Below are 16,262 nucleotides of genomic sequence, written 5' to 3'. Positions count from 1 at the left end.
GGCACAATCCTGGGGATCATTTCGTTGTCCCTATCCCCGCAAAGACTTACCCCAGGAGTAAAGCTCCTGGGAAGTTTGAGAACCACTGGCTTGTCGTATGTAAATACCATGTTTCTGCTTTTGCCAAAGAACCCATAGTGGTTTATAGTATTAAACCAGACAGAAATATTATCAATCATAATAAGCAGAAATGACTGAGGCTACTGATGGTCTTCAAGAGCTTCTCAAGTCCAGTGATGACAAATCTTAAGGGCTTAGATTGTCAAAAGTTTGGAAAATGCCTAACTTGATTCCGCTGGCATGTCACTCCCCGAACAATGGAGAAACAATTCTTTACATATTCATTTATTTAAAAAAAAAAATGCAGTCCAATAATGTGTGGTGCTATGAATTGTAGAAAGAAACATTAAATAAATACAAAAATGAAATACAAACTCAGTTGTTGTAAACTGAGATGAAATACAAACTCAGTTGTTGTAAACTGAGTTGTAAAACAAACTCAGTTGTTGTCAGGTGTTGGTGAACAATGGTGTGTCATCCAAAATGTTGTGGTATGTCACTTTTGACACACATGTCATAGGTTCACCATCACCGCCCTAGTCTGAGCTTCTCTTTTGCCCTCTCTCAAGGCATGCAGGTCTTTCATCATCGTGGGAAAATGGGGGAGGGTCTGTCCCAACAGTTCTCCCAGACCCTTGATAGTTTACCAGAAGCAGATGAATTACAAGAAATGAGTTCATTTTAAAAGTCAACAGAGCACTGGGCTTGGGCCATGAGTCATCCTGAGGCAGCAGTAGACAAGAAGGCACAGCCTTCTGTCCTCATACTGTGTCTACTCAACAGCACTTGAGGCAGTTATGAGCAGCACTTTCTAAGTCTTGAACATGATAATGGGTTTGTTGTTTCCATTTATTTCTTTAAAAAAATTATATCCTGCCTTTCCCCTCCCCACCAGGAGGCCCAAGATGGCTTGTAGTATTTTTTCTATATAACAGCAGAATACAAAAGTAAAGGGAGGATCGTGATTCTTTGGCTTCCCCCCCTACTGCTCCTCACAAGACAGTTCGGGATTTGGTGGCCACTCTGAGCAGGGAGAGGCACAGTTTAGCTTAAAAAGGCACCAGCAGATGGAGGTGGAAATGGTTCTGCTTTCACGTATGTGCTATAATGAATACGAACCTTCAATGCTGCTTTATATGGAGTCAGTTCACTGCTCCAACCAACTAACTGCGTGAATATTTTAAGATGATAAAAAAACCAAACAAAAATACCGTAGATACTCGCCTATAAGTTGATCCCACAGATAAGTTGAGAGCAGGTTTTGAGCCAAAAATCATGGAATTTTCTATGACCCTCAGATAAGTTGGGGGTAGGGGGGGGTGTCTGACTATAGTTTTGTCTGATTTTACCTGAGGCCAGATCCTGAAAAATAACCCACCACTAATTGTTACCTAAGAACTGTAGTCTCTAATTTATTAAAAACATAGTAAAAGATTATAAGATACATTTTTATTCTTTTTAAGTTCTGGTCTCCACTACCTTTTTGTAAACACTGTCGGAGTAAGTGCACTGTAAACAACATACCAGTAAAACAGTGGTTCCCAACCTGGTATTCATGTCCTCCCAGGGACACTCAACAGGACCTTTAGGAGTACTTGAAAAAGAATGGAATTATGGCAGAAAAAGGCAGGTTGTGCTCCAGAATGCCTTGCAAGGCAGGAATGCCTGGCCACCCTTTGGAGCAGGTAAACCATGTCAGAGAAGGGAGGGGATGCAAGGAGGGAGGAATGGGGACAAGAAGGGGTGAAATTGGGCAAGGAGGGGGAGGAACGGGGGCAGGGAGGTTATGGAAGGGGTGGATCCAGTGGCAATGGTACATGCTGGATCCTATCCCCTTGAGCAGCAGCCTTCCCACCCACTTTCTCTCATTGCAGGGCAGACATTTTATGGAAGGGAAAGGGAATTTAAGCCTCCATCTCTGACTGCCCCACCTCAGGATACAGCATGTGCCTTTTTTGCATGCCGGCACCAGTGGGGGAAGGATTGGATTGAGCTGCTAATGTATGTTGCCAAGAGTACTTCAAAAGAAGGGCCAGACAAATTATCATTATTACTTATTAAGCATGGAAAGCTTATGCTCTGTTGCTGTTGTTGTTGATGATAATGATGATGATGATGCACCTTTAGAGACATATGCTATCTGTTATGAAAGGGTGAGTGAAATTAAATATGAAATATTAACAGCACTTCATTTGCGATACTAATGCTTTTATTTATTAGTGCCTGTTCTCCTCTTTCTTGGTACCGCAGACCATGATTTTTGATGTAAGCATATTGCTAAGAAACTGCTTCAAAATGAGGAGCAGAAGGGAGAGGAATTGTAAGTACCATTTATAAGATATTTAAGTCAGGAAAATCTTTTTATCCGTGTCTGCATTAAAACTTGCACTTAGGATGTTAATTCAGAAGAGGAGCTGATATCCTTTTAACTTACACTCTTTCTGCTTAAGTATTGCATGACAACATGCTTGTCATACAAGATGGCCTTTGAGCTGTGTACCATTCTCAGACATGTATGAATGATGAGGGCAAATACAGAGAGTGAGCTCAGAAGTATTGCTCTGAAATTCCTGAGCTTGCCTGTGTGTGCAGGTGGGGGGATTTCTATAGACATCCAGAAGGAGGACCAAACTGCAAGCAGAACCATGATGACAAGTGCAAAAAATGATTTATTGAAAAATTGGTTTTAAAATTTCCAAATTCGTCATGGATTTTAAATACCTTCTTTTCCAGGGGAAATTGTTTACTGGGTTGCTAAAAGAGATTCAATATGTTGTACAGAGTGCTGGACTAGGTTTGAGAGACCTAGGTTCAAATCCCTACTCATTCATGAAACTCACTAGATGACTTTCACTGCACAATTGTTTGGGTTCATAGTGCTGCTGGAACAAGTGTTCCATCAGCACTGTTTGCCTTACGACAGTTGTGTACATGCTTCCGGCACTGTGCGAAGTGGGGCACTGCCAAATGCCGGTGGGAAGACCAGAGCCTTCCTCCACATTTCGGGGGATTGCCATCCACCCACTGAGGCAGGTAAGAGGCAGGTCAGGTAGCTGAGGAGGTAGGATGGGGTGTGGGGAGGGCAGAACAGGGGGAAGCGAGGGCAGAACAAGGTGGCGATGTGGGCAGGGGAAGATGAAATAATGGTTTGACTAGGTATAAGGTAACTTTCTACACTCCTTATACAGTACAATTATGTCTGAAAAAAAAGTCAGAACTTATATTTAAAACTAATCAAGAATGTTTGGAAATTTTTCAGAACCAATTTTCCAGCAATGATTTTCATAGAATCATGCACCATTCTTGCATTCCAGGGATAAGGAGTGGCCTTTTTTTCTCTTTGTGCAGTGCATATTGTAAGGCTATATGGATGCCGTGTTTCATGAGATTAGTTTTCAGCTGTGCACCTGGGAAATGTCATAGCCAACAGTTAATTCTTAAGCAAAAGAGGTCAGTACAAAGAAAGACTCATACCAAGCACATATGACAGTTGCATAAAAAAAGTCACATTGACAATATAATCTAATTCAATTATTCCAATTGCTTGGAGGACATCCAAAGCATTTGGATACTTTAAAGTCCAGATAAATAGGTGTGTTATCGGTAGAGTCTGATGGCCATGAGAGAATACTGATGGAGGAAAAGTGGGAGAAAACTTTCTATTTATATCATCATTTCTAGGGATTTAGATAATAAAGATTCTAAGTCTTGCTATGACACAGCCTTTATTCTTAATTAAATGACATGTCAACTTAAGTGGAATCAGTAGCTTTGTTCTTTTGTCTGAGTCCCGTACTCAGGCAATGTCTCTATTGTATCTGCACACAAAAGTTACCCAATACAGATAAAAGAACAGCACCTGGTTTAAATCTGACTCACTTTAGTAGCTTCCCATGTGATTCATTGGGTGGAGGATAAAAAAAAGTACCTGGCAAAATGGAGCCTAATAAACACAAGGTGAGACTGGACACAAGGCTTCCTGCACTCAAGTGTCATGAAATAGTCCAGTACAAACTCTGGTTTATTGACTTGCAAACCATCTGGTGAAAAGTCCTAACTTTTCCTCAGACCGCTGAGAGTTGACATCACATCACTGGCATCTCCCTTTGGCTACATGACCTGTTCTTCCTCGAATTTCATGGTGATGATAGTGGCGCATTTATAGCTCACCATTCTATTCAGTGATATCCGAAGTGACTAACAGACCAATCCTGACTAAATGCCTGTGCAGTGATGCAGTGATGATGGCACAGGCTGCGCTACATCCCACAGGGGAGTTTTGGCTGCTGGAGGTCTCCTTAGGGGTGAGGGGTTGTCCCCTTACCCCAAGACTAGCCTCAGCAGGCACATTGGGTCAATTTGGACCTACACCATTGATATCGTTGATTTGTGCAAGAGGATCAGACCCGGGAAGAGGGTCAGGATTCAACATGCATCACTACAGCAAAACTGATCCCCCTCTTGGGGCCTGATCCAGAAAGCCCATCCCATCCCCTTTCTATTCCACCCTCCCCTGCCCCATTCCACCCCTTCCCTGCCCTGCCCCTTGCATTGAACATACCTGCTCTGGCAGGCCTCCATCACTCTGGTGGTGAGCATGGCAAGGCCTTCCCACCGGTGCACTTTCTTCCTGCGCTGCCACGAAGCACTTTATGGCATTTTTGTGACAGCCTGCACCAGCAGAATGCATGTTCCTCCAGTAACATCATTAAAATACAATAACTGTGAACCTGTCTTAAAACAAAAATAACCAGAGTGGCAGATAAGACCACTTGGAGGGAACAGCTAAAGTTAACATTCTTTAGTGCGCAATCCTAACCCACTTTGCAGCACCAACGTAAAGGCACTGAAGCTCCAAGGTAAGGGAACAAACATTCCCTTACTTTGAGGAGGCCTCCTTGAGTGCCCCCCAACTGCAGGATGCACCACATGTCCCATGGCACAACTGTGCCAGTGCTGGAATGTTGGTTAGGACATGGCCCTTAACCTGATCTATATGGCAGCACAGGTAGATCTAATCTCAAGGCAGAAGACTGTTAGTGAGGAGAAATGGCAAACCTCCCCAGGAAACGAATTCTAAAAGGATTCTTCTGTTGCTCTTACAGGGGAGGGGAGGAAATAGGATTCCCTACTACCCTCCAATTTAGCCTATATATATGATTGGTATAACTTTTAGAGTCCAATCCTAACCAACTTTGCAGCACCGATGCAGGTGCAATACAGCCCCAAAGTAAGGAAACAAATGTTCTCTTGCCTTTAGGGCTCCATGATTGTCCCCCCAACCACAGGACGCGATACACGCCCCATTGTCATGACTGCATCAGTGCTGGAAAGTTGGATAGGACTGGGCCCTTAGTTAAACAAGACTGGTGGTAGAGAAGGGGATAAGATTTTTCTGAAAAGCAGGGGAATCCCAGCTGATTCCATTTCCAATTCAGACAACTGCTGTAGTCACAAATAGATCCTCTTTCAACAGCCTTATACCTCTCAAAGAGAGGTGAACCAATGCTACCCTTAGCCAGAAATAGGTTACACTAGAAAATATTTTTTAGTGCCAGTAGCTCTTATTTACACAGTCTTAATTTGCAATTTTTGAAATAGCACGATTTACAAATTAAGACTGTGACTTGTGTGGGCTCATTATGAATTAGCATGGTTAAGCTTACAGCCCTTCCATATATCTGACCAGCAAGAGAGACATATGGGATATTTGTGAACTTTTCACTGTGAGACCACATCCAGAAAGCTTCCATCTGCTTTGCCATCTAGTGAGCCTAAATTGAAGAAGGGATGAAAATTCATTACAATTGATACTAAGCTAGAGGTGATCAACTGGCTCCAGAGAAGGGAGCATGTCTCAGATACCAGCTGCATGCTTGGCTTACATGAAGCACTCTTTGTACCATTCAAGACAGTGCGACAAGATAAAGAAAAGTGCTCAATCGGGTACAGCTGCAAGCATAAAGAAGACCTCTTATGCACATTATATGTGCTCTATAATGGAGCACATGGGGTAGATATTGAGCATGTGAATGGAGGAAAAAGCCCACACAATTGTGGAAGAACCGCAGGAGCAGGAAGAAGGCCCCATGAAGCCATTTATAGCATGCCCAGCTGGTTTGCTAACTTTCAGTGAATATATGGCTATCACAACACAACAGGGAAGTTGCAAATGCTGATGTTGTGGCTGCTGAGCAGTTCATGAGCATTGAAAGGGAGGCTATTCTGCAAAGCAGTTCTTCAATACGGGCAAAAGAGTTCTGTTTCTGAAAAGAAGGCCAGCATGGATCTACATTTCTTGAGGAGATAACGGCACCCAGATTCAAAGCCTCTAAGGATTGTTACATTTTACTGTTCAAGGGCAATGTTGAAGAAAACTGCAAACAGAAGTTGGTGCTTGTCTATCAGTCTGCAAACTCTTGTGCGCACAACAGGTGTGTGTAAAAATCTTTTGCCACTTCAATTTCTTTGCAAACAGCAAGGGATGGGTTCCCAGTCTCAGAAAATATTACCATCTCATTTCTAAGCTGAGGATGAGTTGTGCCATTACTGCGAGGAAGAGAATCTGTCCTTTAAAGTCTTAGTCCTAGTGGACAATGTCCTGGGACATCCATGCTTCATTCAAGATCTTTGTGAAAACATCCACGTTGTCTAGCTTCCCCCCAACGCTGCTCATCCAGCCAAGGCATCAAGGTGTGATTAGAATGTTTGAGAGTCAAAATGTTTCAGATTTTTAAAATAAATCCTATTGATGGGTTCTGCTGCTGCTGTGGCTGCAGTGCTGGCGCTCTATGTTGTAAGAGCTCCATAAAGCACTTTTCAGCACCCAGTGGTGCTGACTGCCACCTGGGCTCGTAGGTCTTGTGGTGGGTGGCAGAGGGGCAGGGGAAGGTGGTGGGAGGGTGCACCAGAGGAGAGGTGGGGTGTTTCTTGGCAGGGCAAAATGGGGGCAGATTGGGCCCAGGGATGCGGGGATGGGGAGCAGGCCTCTGTCGCATCCTAACCTCCGTCCCAGGCTTTCCAGCTTATTACTGCAAAAAAACTTTTGATGCTATAGTGAAGGCTACTAGAACGAGTGTCAAAGAATTCTGGAAGTCATTTAACATTAGAGACTCTGTTGAGGCATGGGAGGCAGTTAGTCATTTGTGTATGAATGGGGTTTGGAGAAAAATGTGTCCATATCTAGCGTGTGACACTTCAGGCTTCAGTGTTGAAACTGCCTTATCTATGACCAGAGGATATATTGTGAGCTTGGCTAAGAAGGTGGGTCTTGATGAGGTGGAATTAGAAGATACACAAGAGTTATTAGACTCTCACAAAGAACAGTTTTCACCCCAAGATTTGCATGGGCTTGGGAAGCAGAAGGAACGTGAGGATGCTGAGAAGAAAGAGGTTGATGTTATATGAACTCTCAGAGCTAAGCAGTTGATAGATGCATTTAATTTGTGTGTTCTGCACACACTACACACTAGAAGAAGGGGAGGAGCTTACTCTTGGAATCTAGGAATTCTGTAAACTGAACTGGGTGACCAACCACTGGGGCCTAACAGTTTTGGTCTGAAGGTATTAGTTTCACTTTCTCATGTTTGAATTGAACTAATATATGTTGGTGCTTATAGAGAAAACGTCTGTTCCCCCAATGCATGCTGGGGGGACTGTAGTTTGTTCAGGAATCTGAGAATTGTTAGAACTACCCTTAAGAAATTACAGTCTCCAGAATGCATGGGGTGGGGGTTAGGCATGCATTGAAAGTGGATTAAAGATACAGTGGAAATGCAGTCCTGGATAGGCTGAGATTGAGGTACCCAATTTCATTTTGTAATAAATTTGTTTTGTACTGTATCGTTTGTTTTGCCATGGTCTGGGCCCCCTGGAAGCCCAGGTCCTGGTGATTTCAGCCCCCCTCCCCCTCCCTCAGTCCTGGGTATGTATCCCAAGGTTAATTATACATTTGGTGTCAAGTCTTAATGTACCAAATATAAGGACATTCAAACTGGTCAGACAGCAGTTGAAACAAAAGGATGGTACAAGAGGCAGATCATGTAATTTAACAGTATTATTATTATTATTATTATTATTATTATTATTATTATTATTATTATTATTATTATTATTATTATTATTATTATTAACAGTATTTATATACTGCTTTTCAACAAAAAGTTCACAAAGCAGTTTACAGAGAAAATCAAATATCTAATGGCTCCCTGTCCCAAAAGGGCTCACAATCTAACAAGATGCAACACCAGCAGACAGCCACTAGAACAGACAGTGCTGGGGTGAGGTGGGCCAGTTACTCTCCCCCTGCTAAAAAAAGGAGCACCCACTTGAAAAAGTGCCTCTTACCCAATTAGCAGGGGAACAGTAGCAAGAAGTTATATCAGATACCATGTGCACAGATCCAAAATATAAGACAATCAATAGCTGTCGTTACCATTAATGGCAGTAGGTTTTTTTTTATTGTTTTTAGTTCATTTTGTTTTGTAACCACATCATAGTGTTTCATTAGTATTCCATGTGAAGGTCAAAATTAGTACTGGGTGCTGCGGATAAAAGACTTCAAACATGAACCTTAAGCTACATGGATGAGTACAAAGGGAAGCAGAAAGGAAGGGAGGGGGATCAAATAATTCATCCCATGTGGTTTAAGCCAGATGTAGACTCAAGCAAGAGGCACTGACAGGTGCTCACATTAGACTTTGCTCTTGGATAAGATTTATTTATCCTTTTCCAGAAAACACTGCTGCAGGGCACAGGGAACAAGGAAAGTGGAAAAAGAGGAAGAGAGTGAGAGCAAAGAGTCATTAAAAATTTTAAATATCCAAGTATTATTCACTGTAATAATTAATCACTGTAATTCAGCCTCCCCTGGGGGCTGGGGATAAGAATAGGTCCTCGGTTTGGCTGTACATGTCTTAAGAGGCGACTAAATAGCCACCAGGTACATGGGACTAGATAGCTTGGGAAGGCAGCTCATCTGAGAGAAGGAAAACTCTGATCCCAAACCTCCACTGCCTTGTGGCTACATCCAGTTATGGAAAAGGTTTCAGGAGTCAACCTCGAGGCAAAATCTGGAGCCGGAATCCCTGAGGCAGTTCATGGCTGACATTCTGGCAACTCCTGCGACGCCGCTGGAACCAACGGTATTGGCTTCTGCCTTTCCATTGGACCATTTCAATGACGTGGAGAGGGGGGATTTGCTGCATGGGAAACAGTCTATCCTCCATATCTACTTTACCCAGGCTTCGCGCACTGGATGGCTTCACGCACTACTTTACTACCAGGCTTACTACCACTACAACTGTTACCCTGCACATGCCCGATCTCGTCTGATCTTGGAAGCTAAGCAGGGTCAGGCCTGGTTAGTACTCGGATGGGAGACCGCCTGGGAATACCGGGTGCTGTAAGCGTATACCATAGTCTTTCGAGACTGAAGGTTGCCAACCAACCAACCAATTTACTACCAGGTTTCGTGCACTACTTTACCCAGGCTTCGCGCCTGAGTGGGCTTCATGCACTCTGTTCCAGAACCACCATTCAGAGCACAATACCATAGTCTTCCAAGACTGAAGGATGCCAACAACATTCACTGTAAATAATGGCACAATTTGGCGATAACAACATTATAAGCATTATTCTTACTTGGGAATAATTTCCACTGATCCCTAGTAGAATTTACTGCAGAGTAACCATCCATAGGATTGAGCTGCATACCAGAAATCTGCACCAGCATAATTTCATTTCCTCGTCTTAGGACTATGTTTGCAGATTGGGATCTTAAAAAGAAGCAGTACATGTATTTCTGTGAGAACAGAAGCAGTGGCATATGAAGAGGTTGGCCAAGGAGTGCCAGGTTGCATAGGAGTGTTCAAGAGGCCACCCCCAAGATGATAGTGGGGATGACTCTGGTTGCAGCCACAATTTGGGTAGTGCTGGCTGCAGCCTCCCACAAGAGAAGCGTGGTTGGTTGGTTGGCAACCTTCAATCTCGAAAGACTATGGTATAAGCCTACAGCACCCGGTTGATATAATTATATATACAAAGTTATATATAACTATTCAAACATACTTTGTGTACACACACACACACACACACACACACACACACACACAGAGAGAGAGAGAGAGAGAGAGAGAGAGAGAGAGAGAGAGAGAATTCAATAAAAGAAAATGTCCACTGTCTGCACTTCTTCTCTGGCCAGTATTATTACAGGTGTGTGCCCCTTAGTGACCTACTAGCTAACGCCAGGATCACATATGCAATGACCACATGTGGTCACATGGTTGTCAGGGGCGCACACCCCCACCCTCTGAATGCTAGGGAAGCTCAGCTTCCCTCACCTCCGGAAGACTGACTGAGCCTCCCAGAGGCAGTGCAAGTCGAAGCGCTGCCTCTGAGGGAAATCGTGCCACTCATGCGATTTCTGGCTTTCTCCATGAAACTGGACAATTTCCCTCAGTCTGAGCCTTGCAGAGGCAGCACTCGGACATGCGCTGCCTCTGGGAGGCTTAGACAACCCTCCGGAGGGGAGGAGAGCATCCCCTTCCCTGCAGAGGGTTCAGATTGCGTCGAGTGCTGCTTGATGACGGGGTTCACGGTCCCGATCCCCATCATTAACTGGTGCACAACTGTATTATATTTTCACCGTCATGTTGTTTTTGACTAGATTTTGTTTATATCCACCTTTCAAGTCCTTCCGAATGACCTCGGATAGGTAGCTATTTTTTGTTTACATGTTGTTGCGTTACAAATACTGCCAGAGTATATGCGTTGTTCCTAATAAGGCGGCCTTTTGTAATTGGTTGATGGTACTTGTGCTTCTTCTTCTTCATCTTCTTCTTCTTATTATTATTATTAATTTCATGTCATGACTATTCCTGAAAATAATTTTGGCATGGGGGTGCCAAAAATATATGGGACCTGGATGCCAAATGACCGTGGTACGCTACTGAACTGGTGACGTACTCCCAAAGGCTCTTTTGAAAACTCTTGCCTTAGAACTGAAGATGTTCAAAGCTACGATTCCATCTCTAGCCAGGTCCTTGCAAGACTGCTTAGAATGGGTCATCATCAGAGTCTGCTAGTAACTAATATGTGTGTTACTTTATAAAGCATTACCGTTCTTCTTCTATAACGTTTTGCCAAAACCTGGGGGTAGGGGGAGAGAAGCACCATCCTAAAAAATGAATGAAAGTTTCTGTTTCTTGTACATCTGGGGCCCATTAGTGAGAAGACTGTGACTGAAGGCACCTTGACTAGGCAATATCAGCCTCTCCCTGGTATAGATCTGAAGGACAGGCTTCATGGTTGACAAAACCTCAGTCTTGAAAAGCTGCCTGACAGCAGCTGCCGCCACCGCAGCATCCCGCGTGCGAAGTGCACTCCTAGGTGAAAACTCCCCCCGGGAGGACTGGAAGGGCTGCTGGCTCAGAAGTCAAAGCCATATGAAGAGATTGTGGCATGTTAGAACGCACCAAAAAAATGTTCCTCTTATGCATTATTTATTGCTTTCCTGTATTTATATAATATTCAGCTTCCTGAGAGTAATTTGTTTTGGATTGTGTAATGCTGGGCAGAACATCAAAGGTATGTTAATCAGTGGCAATAAAACACTAAGGTTTTATGGTCACTGAGGTATTAAATATTACTAATAAATTACAGGGTTAGCATTTGAAATGAGCTACTGCTAGAGAAGAGCGCAAGCGCCAAGGCCTGAAAGCACTAATTGCCACGGCTGGGCTTAATGGTGATCAAGGGTTCCAAATAACTGTTTTTTAAAAATAAGTTTTTGAATCAGAGTTGCATTTTTATATGTAAAAAGATAATAGTTTATTTGAACATATTCAGAAAGTTTCACTCTTCAAGTATATGTTCAAAGCATTCTAGAGATAACGCATATTTTGAAACGAAATTGTCAAAATGTTCCAAGATGCTTCAGTAAGAATGGGTCAGGTTAGGGTCTTCGACATACACAGACCCTCCAACTGTATCTACTCAATAGGAACAATACCTAGGTTACACATCCTAGCCACCACCGTGTTACATACCATTGGAGGCAAATAGAGGTGACAGAGATGCATTACTTTAGCATCTATTTCTGGCCTCATAGGCTGTGTTCATACATGAAGCCATCCTCCATAATTTCCTCTTTCCAGGTTCACATGAAAACACTGTTTCTTTGGACCACGTGAATAGTGTTTGCACAGCCAATCCATTCTACATTAAGATGACATCTTGAAAAAGTGTCACTGCCCTCTACTCAGCCTACTCCTTTTCTTGAGAGTCAAAAGTCACCTTGGAACACTTCTTAGAGTGACCATCATGATGGCCACCCAAAGTTTTCTCTACCTTCCATGAAATTCTGAAAAAAAAAAAAAAATTATACAATTGTTGACTTAAAAAATATGTACATTTATTACACTGAAAGTTCCTTCAGAACTTCAAATAAATGAATATCTTGATGTTAATATTTCAGTAATTCAGGGCCCAATTCTATCCAACTTTTCAGCACCTATGCAGCTGTGCCAACAGGGTGTGAGCTACATCTTGTGGTGGTGGTGGTGAAGTAATGGAGACCTCCTCAATGTAAGGAAATATTTATTCCCTTACCTTGAGGCTGCATAGGTGCTGGAAAGTTGGATAGGTTTGGGATCTCCTTAGCAAACTGTATCACCAGACCGCAGTGGAAACTGCTTACTCATTTGGCCTGCACCATTTGTTCAGCTTGCACCATTTGTTCACTTCACATAAAAGAAGAGCACTTTTTTTTACTTTGTTAAATGTAGGAGGATATGAATTACTGGTTTCCAGGGAGATGTTCTAAAAATTAAGCAAAATTTTTCCCCTTTAGGAGAGAGAAATCAGAGCCCTGAAGCAGATCTGGTTATAAGATTCCCAATGAATCTTTTCAGAATGGAAAATAGCTTATTCTTCAAGGGAAAAAAAGTCTTGACAGAATTTTTTTCTCCCAGTGAAATTTCCTGTCAGAACAAAAAGACAACTGATCAAAAGAGTTTGTTTTGGTTTCCTGAACACTTTTGTTTCAGTCTGAACATCCAAAAAAATACATATTTTTTTTGTCTTGGAAGCATTTTTTGTGTTCATGTATTTCCCATGGGATAAAGAATTCCTTTCCCAAGCTTTCATAAGCTCAACATTTCTCATAGTAATTGCATAATGCTTTTGTCTGGGTTAATTTATTAAACTTTCATAAAACAAGAAACTGGTCATTACCTTTGATTATGTTGTAAAAGGGTTAAATTAAACTGGATATGTCTAATAATCGCTATTAGCCATGATAACCTAATACACTTTTGATTATCAGGTACTGGGGACAAACATCATGGGACAATCATCCTCTTCTTGTGTGCTTTTAGAAACTTCTGACTGACCACTGTTGGAAATAGAATGGTAAGCTACATAGAATTTTGGCTGATCCAGCAAGGCACTTCTTAAGTTCCTAAGCAAAATGGTTTCACAATATCTAATCCCCTAACCATGCCTAATATTAGCAGCAGAAGAAAAAAGTCATATTATACCCTGATTACTTGTTATCATATTATCTCAGTACAACATGACTTCTCGTATTCCTCTACAAAACATTCCAGCATCGATGCTAGAAATTGAAATATAGGCTTGAAATAAATATATGGAAATATGAGTTTCTCAGTTATGTCTTAAGATATTTTGTTGTCAAGATCTTTTATATTATTCTCCTGAACCAAGCCCCTATTTATTTGTTATTTTATAGCAGAAGAATCCTTGGAAAAGGGCTACTACTACATACTTGAACACCTTGCATTAGAATGGAAGACTTGATACAAGCCAGTAATTTTTCAACTGAATCAGTTAAGGGCTTTTTCAACAGAGGGCCCACAACTGCCAGTTTTAGACAGGCAAAAGTTTAGATACTGCCCTCTACCAGTGAAGCCTTGTTTATCCACCCCACCCATTCATTCAGTCAATCTCTGGAAAGTTTTTTGCTGGGCAAGAGCTGAGAATGCATGTTGTTTGCATCAAGGGTCCTGTCCACATCTTCCAACTGAACAAGGTGAACAGAATCCATAATCACAGGACAAGCAGGTGCCAGAGCCATCTCTCCTGGAACCTCCAGTGTAGAGACTAAATGGTGGTGAATGCAAAGAATTTTATCTGCACAGTTATCACAGTGACAACTAGGATCACTTCAGCTCTACCTTGTGGTCGGTTGATAACCTTCAGTCTCGAAAGACTATGGTATAAGCCTACAGCACCTGGTATTCCCAGGCAGTCTCCCATCCAAGTACTAACCAGGCCTGACCCTGCTTAGCTTCCAAGATCAGACAAGATCAGGCGTGTGCAGGGTAACAGTTGCTTCATACCTTGTGGACTAAGATGCAATAGGTCCCACATCGCGAAGAGCAGGTGTGCTCCATGTCTGTGACTGGCAGAGAAATAAGCCACCTTCACAGCGATCTTCAGTACGGATTGTGGGCGTTAGCCCATGTTCAGTTGGACTCAGCATGAGTGTTCTTCCATTATACTTCAGTTGGCTACCCTACACTTCATTACCTGCAGCTCTGTGGAAAACCAAGGAGCTGTCCCAGCTCTGTAACTGGGGAGGCGATGCTCAAGAGTGTTCATATTGACGGTTCTGGCTATTTTGTCATTCTAGAGGTCAAGCAGAGCCTGAATAGGTCTGACAGCCAGATTCTCAGGAAAGCCCCCAGAGTCATCAAGAAGCTATGAGGTTGGGATCCATAAGCCTCTATGGGTGGACCATCCTAATAGGTCTCTAGCCCTTGCAGAAGTTAGGACCCCCAATGGTTCCAAACGCTTCCAGGTAGTGATTCATTCATGGAGTGTTATTAATTTCCATCATTACCAGATCACTTTCTTCCAGCCAAGCAGAAAGCACCTAGTCCAGAGCATGCCCTTGTCAAATGTGTGGATGCTGATATTGCCTTATTCAGGCCCACCATTGTCTTGGCAGCCATTAAATTCTGCACTGGTTTTGAAGTAAACATTTAACAGTTCAGTCCTGAGCTGCCTGGTGTGCAGGGCTGCAGCGGTGCCAAAAATGGCTGCCTTTGCATCCTGCACACTCTAGGCAGCCGACACCCCCTCCTCGAGAGAAAGGGACTTTTGTCCCCTTCCCCCGGGTAAAGCAAGTAGCTCCGCAATGGGTCTACTTGATTCTACAACAACCTAAAGGTCAGTGTAGAATCAAGAGCCTCGGTGTTGGGTGGCCAGCCCTACTTGGAGGTTCTGGATCCAGTGGAGCAAAGCTCCACCGGTCCCGCCTTCCTCCCGCACTGGTCCCTCCCCCCAGCATGCCTCCTCCTGGCCTCCCTCCATGCCCCCACCTATGTCTCTACTGCTCGGTGGTCTGTGCAACCACCGAGCAGCAGAGATCTGGTGCTCGCCCAGTGATGGCTAGTGCTGGGCTAGCACCGGTGCTAGGGTCCGCAAACGTGTTTTAGGGCACATTTGCGACTGCATGCCGGTGGTGAGCTGGTGCGCAAAGCTTAGGATTGGGCCCTTAGTCTCCTAGGGGACTAACCTAGAGGACTATAGTGCAATGCCCAAGACTGCCCCAGTCAACTCAGCATGGGTGGTACATCAACAGGGTCCCAATCTTTTCTCAAACACCCAGTTTTAGGAACAAACACACAGCATTCAAGGACCACTGGTAGGGCACTCACTTAGGGGAATGGACTCATAAAAGACTATCATGGACCACCTCCACTCCATTGAAGGGGGTGATGTACCCTAAACCCAGTGGATATTGCTGGGAGAAAGTAATCCTTCCTCTCTATCTAACCAAGTTTCAGTGACACCTATTGACAAAATTGTTAAAACAACCTTAATACAACTTTTAATTACACGAGAAGTTTAAAAACAAGCACACACCAAAATTCATGAAATGAAAAAATGGTCAAAAGCAGAAATTAAAACCAAAAATCACAGACAGTTTGAATTTCCACCAGAATATGTTTTAGTGTGGCAGCGAAAGGCCATCACAGAGTGGAGAAGATGAGCCTCTCTAGAGATAGAATTCCATAACAGAGACCCATGCACCCAACTGTTAGCGCTTACCAGCACTCTGAACCAATTGCCATTTCTAAACAGTCTTCAAAGGCATACGCAGAGTGAGTTACAGTAATCTAAGCACAGCATAACCAAGAAATATGTCATCATGCCTGGCCCCCAGTTGGGCCTCT

At 43.2% G+C, this 16,262-nt stretch overlaps 1 protein-coding gene and 1 pseudogene across 1 annotated transcript in view; one reads left to right on the top strand and one right to left on the bottom strand.

The window, feature by feature from the left end:
* The window catches only part of RPL34 (ribosomal protein L34), a 338,386-nt gene that overhangs the window by 79,936 nt on the left and 242,188 nt on the right, over nt 1-16,262 (bottom strand). The gene's annotated exons all lie outside the window — the stretch shown is intronic.
* Nucleotides 9,345-9,470, top strand: LOC136656581 (5S ribosomal RNA; annotated as a pseudogene).

This window comes from Tiliqua scincoides, chromosome 6, assembly GCF_035046505.1.
Source record: "Tiliqua scincoides isolate rTilSci1 chromosome 6, rTilSci1.hap2, whole genome shotgun sequence".
NCBI lineage: Eukaryota > Metazoa > Chordata > Lepidosauria > Squamata > Scincidae > Tiliqua > Tiliqua scincoides.
The sequence above is the reverse complement of the archived record's forward strand: the minus strand, read 5'-3'. Positions and strand labels throughout refer to the sequence as shown.